Source organism: Antechinus flavipes, chromosome 5 (assembly GCF_016432865.1).
Source record: "Antechinus flavipes isolate AdamAnt ecotype Samford, QLD, Australia chromosome 5, AdamAnt_v2, whole genome shotgun sequence".
NCBI lineage: Eukaryota > Metazoa > Chordata > Mammalia > Dasyuromorphia > Dasyuridae > Antechinus > Antechinus flavipes.
The window spans coordinates 300,401,544-300,409,043 of record NC_067402.1 but is presented as its reverse complement, the minus strand read 5'-3'; positions in this window follow the sequence as shown (position 1 = coordinate 300,409,043).

The following is a 7,500-nucleotide window of genomic DNA, read 5'->3' as shown; positions in this document are numbered from 1 at the left end:
GGGGGAAAACACCCCGTTCCTCCCCAAGGGAAAGGTGGGGGAGGAAAGGAGGGTGTTGGGGGTCGGTCGCTCGGGAGCACCGAGGCTCCCGCGGGCCCTCGGCTCGGGTTGCTTTAGGAGAGAAGCGGGTCGACCAGCACTCCCTGTGAGTGAAAACTTGGGATTTTTTCTTCCGGGGGGGTGGAGGTCGACCAGCACTCCCTCCGAAAAAAAAGGAGGGAAAAAAAATTTTTTTTTATTTTTTTTTTTTTTCCGCGCCTGGGGTGGAGGTAGACCAGCAGGCCGGAATGAACGCTAAAATGCCCGACTCCCGGGCACCCTCGCTCGGATCGCCTAGCTTCGGGAGGGTCGACCAGCACTCCCTGTGAGTGAAAACTTGGGATTTTTTCTTCCGGGGGGGTGGAGGTCGACCAGCAGGCCCGACCGAGATGCCGCCCGCAGGCGGCGCGTCACCGACCAAAACGATAGCCTCTCGTTCGCGTATTTTGGTAGGGTTCCCCTCCCGCTCCCGACAATGGACGGACGGACGCACGCACGCACGTGTCCACACACACACACACACACACACACACACACACACACACACACACACACACACACACACACACAGACCCCCCCCCCCCCAGACACGCGAGACACCACACCTTTTGAAAATTATTTTTTATTTATTTATTTTTTTTTTTAATTTTCTCTTTTTCCTTTCTTGCAGCACTCCGCTTCCCTCGCCATCATCCCGACGATCAGGATCCCGAGGATCGGAACACAAAACCTGCAGGGAGCGAAGGGAAGCGCGCGCGCGCTTATCGCGCGCCCGCACCAGCACTGCCAGCGATTTTTAAAAAATCTCTTTTCCTCTTTCCTTGATGGTTTCTTTCTTGTCTCTTTTTTTTCTTTCTCTTTTTCCTTCCTCCCTTCCTTTCTTTCTTTTCTTTTTTTTTTTCTCTCTTTTTCTTTTTTTTCTCTTTTCCTCTCTTTTCTTTTTTCTCTTTTCCTCTTTCCTTGATGGTTTCTTTCTTGTCTCTTTTTTTTCTTTCTCTTTTTCCTTCCTTCCTTCCTTCCTCCCTTCCTTTCTTTCTTTTCTTTTTTTTTTTTTTTCTCTCTTTTTCTTTTTCTTTTTCTTCTTTTCTTTACTTTTTTTTTTTTTTTCTTTTAGGTTATTTTCGCCCTGCTCTTCCCCCAGCACTTTTCCACGGTCGACTCTCCATCCGGCCCTACAGCAGGTGCAAAGAAGGGAGAGGGGACGGTGCGCGCGCGCTCACGCGCGCACACCGCCCCCTCTCCCTTCTTTGCACGCCTCCTTTCAGGATGAAACCAGCGGCTACGAGGCGAAAGGGGTAGGTACAGTGACACACATGCGCGCGCATGCACACGCCCTCGTATTTTCCTGTCCCTGGGGACCACGAGGATCGGGGCAGGGGGCGTGCTGGATAGGGATGGGAGCGAGCGCGCTATCGCGCGCCCGCACCAGCACTGCCAGCGATTTTTAAAAAATCTCTTTTCCTCTCTTTTTCTTTTTTTTTTCTTTTAGGTTATTTTCGCCCTGCTCTTCCCCCAGCACTTTTCCACGGTCGACTCTCCATCCGGCCCTACAGCAGGTGCAAAGAAGGGAGAGGGGGGTGGATGTGCGCGCGCTCACGCGCGCACACCGCCCCCTCTCCCTTCTTTGCACGCCTCCTTTCAAGGTGAAACCAGCGGCTATAGGGCGAAAGGGGTACAGTGGTACAGTGGTACAGGGGTACAGGGGTACAGTGACACACACGCGCGCGCATGCACACGCCCTCGTATTTTCCTGTCCCTGGGGACCACGAGGATCGGGGCAGGGGGCGTGCTGGATAGGGATGGGAGCGAGCGCGCAATAGCGCGCCCGCACCAGCACTGCCAGCGATTTTTAAAAAATCTCTTTTCCTCTCTTTTTCTTTTTTTTTTTTCCGCGCCTGGGGTGGAGGTAGACCAGCAGGCCGGAATGAACGCTAAAATGCCCGACTCCCGGGCACCCTCGCTCGGATCGCCTAGCTTCGGGAGGGTCGACCAGCACTCCCTGTGAGTGAAAACTTGGGATTTTTTCTTCCGGGGGGGTGGAGGTCGACCAGCAGGCCCGACCGAGATGCCGCCCGCGGGCGGCGCGTCACCGACCAAAACGATAGCCTCTCGTTCGCGTATTTTGGTAGGGTTCCCCTCCCGCTCCCGACAATGAACGGACGGACGGACGGACGGACGGACGGACGGACGGACGGACGGACGGACGGACGGACGCACGCACGCACGTGTCCACACACACACACAGACCCCCCCCCCCCCCCCAGACACGCGAGACACCACACCTTTTGAAAATTATTTTTTATTTTTTTTTTTTAATTTTCTCTTTTTCCTTTCTTGCAGCACTCCGCTTCCCTCGCCATCATCCCGACGATCAGGATCCCGAGGATCGGAACACAAAACCTGCAGGGAGCGAAGGGAAGCGCGCGCGCGCTTATCGCGCGCCCGCACCAGCACTGCCAGCGATTTTTAAAAAATCTCTTTTCCTCTCTTTTTCTTTTTTTTTTTTCCGCGCCTGGGGTGGAGGTAGACCAGCAGGCCGGAATGAACGCTAAAATGCCCGACTCCCGGGCACCCTCGCTCGGATCGCCTAGCTTCGGGAGGGTCGACCAGCACTCCCTGTGAGTGAAAACTTGGGATTTTTTCTTCCGGGGGGGTGGAGGTCGACCAGCACTCCCTCCGAAAAAAAAGGAGGGAAAAAAAATTTTTTTTTTTTTTTTTTCCGCGCCTGGGGTGGAGGTAGACCAGCAGGCCGGAATGAACGCTAAAATGCCCGACTCCCGGGCACCCTCGCTCGGATCGCCTAGCTTCGGGAGGGTCGACCAGCACTCCCTGTGAGTGAAAACTTGGGATTTTTTCTTCCGGGGGGCTGGAGGTCGACCAGCAGGCCCGACCGAGATGCCGCCCGCGGGCGGCGCGTCACCGACCAAAACGATAGCCTCTCGTTCGCGTATTTTGGTAGGGTTCCCCTCCCGCTCCCGACAATGAATGGACGGACGGACGGACGGACGGACGGACGGACGCACGCACGCACGTGCCCCCGCACACACACACACACACACACACACACACACACACACACACACACACACACAGACCCCCCCCCCCCCAGACACGCGAGACACCACACCTTTTGAAAATTATTTTTTATTTTTTTTTTTTAATTTTCTCTTTTTCCTTTCTTGCAGCACTCCGCTTCCCTCGCCATCATCCCGACGATCAGGATCCCGAGGATCGGAACACAAAACCTGCAGGGAGCGAAGGGAAGCGCGCGCGCGCTTATCGCGCGCCCGCGCCACCCACCACCCACTAACTTATTTTGGTATTTTTTTTTTTTAATTTTCTCTTTTTCCTTCCTTCCTTCCTCCCTTTCTTTCTTTTCTTTTTTTTTTCTTTCTCTTTTTCCTTCCTCCCTTCCTTTCTTTCTTTTCTTTTTTTTTTTTCTCTCTTTTTCTTTTTTTTCTCTTTTCCTCTCTTTTTCTTTTTTCTCTTTTCCTCTTTCCTTGATGGTTTCTTTCTTGTCTCTTTTTTTTCTTTCTCTTTTTCCTTCCTTCCTTCCTTCCTTCCTTCCTTCCTTCCTCCCTTTCTTTCTTTTTTTTTTTTTTCTCTCTTTTTTCTTTTTTTTTTTTTTCTCTTTTCCTCTCTTTTTCTTTTTTTTTTTTTTTCTTTTAGGTTATTTTCGCCCTGCTCTTCCCCCAGCACTTTTCCACGGTCGACTCTCCATCCGGCCCTACAGCAGGTGCAAAGAAGGGAGAGGGGACGGTGCGCGCGCGCTCACGCGCGCACACCGCCCCCTCTCCCTTCTTTGCACGCCTCCTTTCAGGATGAAACCAGCGGCTACGAGGCGAAAGGGGTAGGTACAGTGACACACATGCGCGCGCATGCACACGCCCTCGTATTTTCCTGTCCCTGGGGACCACGAGGATCGGGGCAGGGGGCGTGCTGGATAGGGATGGGAGCGAGCGCGCTATCGCGCGCCCGCGCCACCCACCACCCACTAACTTATTTTGGTATTTTTTTTTTTTTTTTTTTTTTTAACTCTCCTATCTGCTTTGTTTCCCGCTCCCCGCCTCCCCTTTCGCTCTCCCTCGCTCTTCCCCCAACACTTTCCCACGCTAAATCTCCATCCATCCCTACAGCAGGTGCAAAGAAGGGAGAGGGGACGGTGCGCGCGCGCTCACGCGCGCACACCGCCCCCTCTCCCTTCTTTGCACGCCTCCTTTCAAGGTGAAACCAGCGGCTATAGGGCGAAAGGGGTACAGTGGTACAGTGGTACAGGGGTACAGGGGTACAGTGACACACACGCGCGCGCATGCACATGCACTACTATTTCCCTTCCGTGTTTTCCCGTCCCCCATCATCCTGATACTGGAGACCACGAGGATGGGGGCAGGGGGCCTGCTGGATGGGGATGGGAGCGAGCGCGCAATAGCGCGCCCGCACCACCATCCACGACCTTTTTCTCCTCTCATTCCTTTAGGCTTGGTATTTTTTGTTTTGTTTGTTTCTTTCTTGTCTTTTGTTTTGTTTTGGTTGCTTTTTGTTTCTTTGTTTTTCTCCTTTTCACCCTCGCACTCCCTCCCTCGCTCTTCCTCCAACACTTTCCCACGCTTCACTCTCCATCCTTCCCTACAGCAGTTGCAAAGAAGGGAGAGGGGGGTGGATGTGCGCGCGCTCACGCGCGCACATCCACCCCCCTCTCCTTTTTTTGCACATTTCCTTTAAGGATGGAGCCCCGCGCTTACGCGCGCTGCCCCCTCTGTTTCTCCTTCCCCTTTCAGCCCCGCAGCATTTCCTCTTATTCACGATTAGCCAGCCTCACCTTCTCCACTTCTTTCTCTACATCCCTCCCTAATGTTGATGCGTGGGGAGGGGGTCATTGTGCGCGCTTCGCGCGCACCCCGCCTCCTACGTATTGCATCTGGGGGGAGAGGAGGGCGCGCGAAGCGCGCCCCCGCAACCCACCTTCCCCCCATGCATCCTCCTTGGGAGAGGGGCGCGCTTCGCGCGCCCCTCTCCCCCAATCTCCTTAACATAAAGGGGGGGAGGGGCGCGCGCTTCGCGCGCCCCTCCCCCCCTCCAATCCTCCTTGGGAGAGCCGCGCCCACCCATCTCCTTAAGATTGGGGGGGGGGCGCGTGCGCCCCCCCCACACCTTCTCCACCCCATTCCCCCCCCCCCCCAATCTCTCCTCCTCCTCCTCCTCCTCCTCCTCCTCCTCCTCCTCCTCCTCCTCCTCCTCTTCTTTTTTCCTCCCTCCCTCCCTCCCTCCCTCCCTCCCTCCCTCCTTCTTTCGTCAGGCCGAAAGGGGAAGGGGGGGGGGAGAGAGAGAGAGAGAGAGAGAGAGAGAGAGAGAGAGAGAGAGAGAGAGAGAGAGAGAGAGAGAGAAGAGAGAGAGAGAGAGAGAGAGGAGAGAGAGAGAGGAGAGAGAGAGAGGAGAGAGAGAGAGGAGAGAGAGAGAGAGAAGAGAGAGAGAGAAGAGAGAGAGAGAAGGGAGGAGGGAGAAGGGAGAAGGGAGAAGGGAGTTCTCCTCCTCCATTACCCCAATACTTACCGCTACACTTTGGCCTTGGCCTCCTTCAAAGACTACGCAACTGTGTCCGGGTGATAGAAAGGACTCCTACGGTCCGGTGAACTCTCTCGGGGATGTTAATCTTTCAAAATTTCAACGATAAGAGAGCAGGAGGAGGAGGAGGAACAGGAGGATCTACCTCTTGTGGAATAGAGACAGAGACTTCTCAGTTCTTCCTTTCCAAAAATGCCGTGGGGGCACGGGACAGGGAGGTTAAAAAGGTGCAATCTTCTCTCTCCCTCCCATCCCCCAAACAGACTGCTCTTTGCCCTCCTCCCTGTCTCCACCTCCTTTCCACTACCACTACCACTCCTCCCCGCCCCCTCCCCCCCCCCAATCTCGACCCCAAAAGGCACTTTTCCCACATGGGCCTGGGTTCCTACACTCTCTTCCACAAGCGACATGCCCCGCCTACCCGCCTGCCTTCCTGCCGTCTGACACCCAATGAGACAGCCTGGGGGGGGATAGATTCCAATGACGTCCTATCTTACGTTACCTTTTTGGCAACTTCCACGTTCATTCATTCATTCATTCATTCATTCATTCATTTTCTCTCTCTCTCTCTCTCTCTCTCTCTCTCTCTCTCTCTCTCTCTCTCTCTCTCTCTCCCTCTCCCTCCCTCCTTCTCTCCCTCTCCCTCCCTCCCTCCTTCTCTCCCTCTCCCTCCCTCCCTCCCTCCCTCCCTCCTTCTTTCGTCAGGCCGAAAGGGGAAGGGGGGGGGGAGAGAGAGAGAGAGAGAGAGCGCACACGCATCAGTAACAACAGTAACCCGATTTTCAGTTTGGAAAACCAAAACTTTCTCCTCATTTCCAGATAGTGCTTCCTTTTCTGCTTTTCTCTCACTTTACTCAGAAAAGCCCTGTCAGGATCCCGGAGGTATGGGTGCATCAGCAGGGCCTAATGAAGCTAAATGAGCTCAGCTTGGGAAGGCGCTGATGGCTTTTGCCTATGCTCTGGAGTTTCTGGAGAGGAAGATAAGCCTGGTAACAATGTCATGCCATATTCGTGAGGGCCAGGGATTTGGCTTGCCACAACTCTGAACGTGTGTGTGTGTGTGTGTGTGTGTGTGTGTGTGTGTGTGTGTGTGTGTGTGTGTGTGTGTGTGTGTGTGTGTGTGTGTGTGTGTGTGTGTGTGTGTGTGTGTGTGTGTGTGTGTGTGTGTGTGTGTGTGTGTGTGTGTGTGTGTGTGTGTGTGTGTGTGTGTGTGTGTGTGTGTGTGTGTGTGTGTGTGTGTGTGTGTGTGTGTGTGTGTGTGTGTGTGTGTGTGTGTGTGTGTGTGTGTGTGTGTGTGTGTGTGTGTGTGTGTGTGTGTGTGTGTGTGTGTGTGTGTGTGTGTGTGTGTGTGTGTGTGTGTGTGTGTGTGTGTGTGTGTGTGTGTGTGTGTGTGTGTGTGTGTGTGTGTGTGTGTGTGTGTGTGTGTGTGTGTGTGTGTGTGTGTGTGTGTGTGTGTGTGTGTGTGTGTGTGTGTGTGTGTGTGTGTGTGTGTGTGTGTGTGTGTGTGTGTGTGTGTGTGTGTGTGTGTGTGTGTGTGTGTGTGTGTGTGTGTGTGTGTGTGTGTGTGTGTGTGTGTGTGTGTGTGTGTGTGTGTGTGTGTGTGTGTGTGTGTGTGTGTGTGTGTGTGTGTGTGTGTGTGTGTGTGTGTGTGTGTGTGTGTGTGTGTGTGTGTGTGTGTGTGTGTGTGTGTGTGTGTGTGTGTGTGTGTGTGTGTGTGTGTGTGTGTGTGTGTGTGTGTGTGTGTGTGTGTGTGTGTGTGTGTGTGTGTGTGTGTGTGTGTGTGTGTGTGTGTGTGTGTGTGTGTGTGTGTGTGTGTGTGTGTGTGTGTGTGTGTGTGTGTGTGTGTGTGTGTGTGTGTGTGTGTGTGTGTGTGTGTGTGTGTGTGTGTGTGTGTGTGTT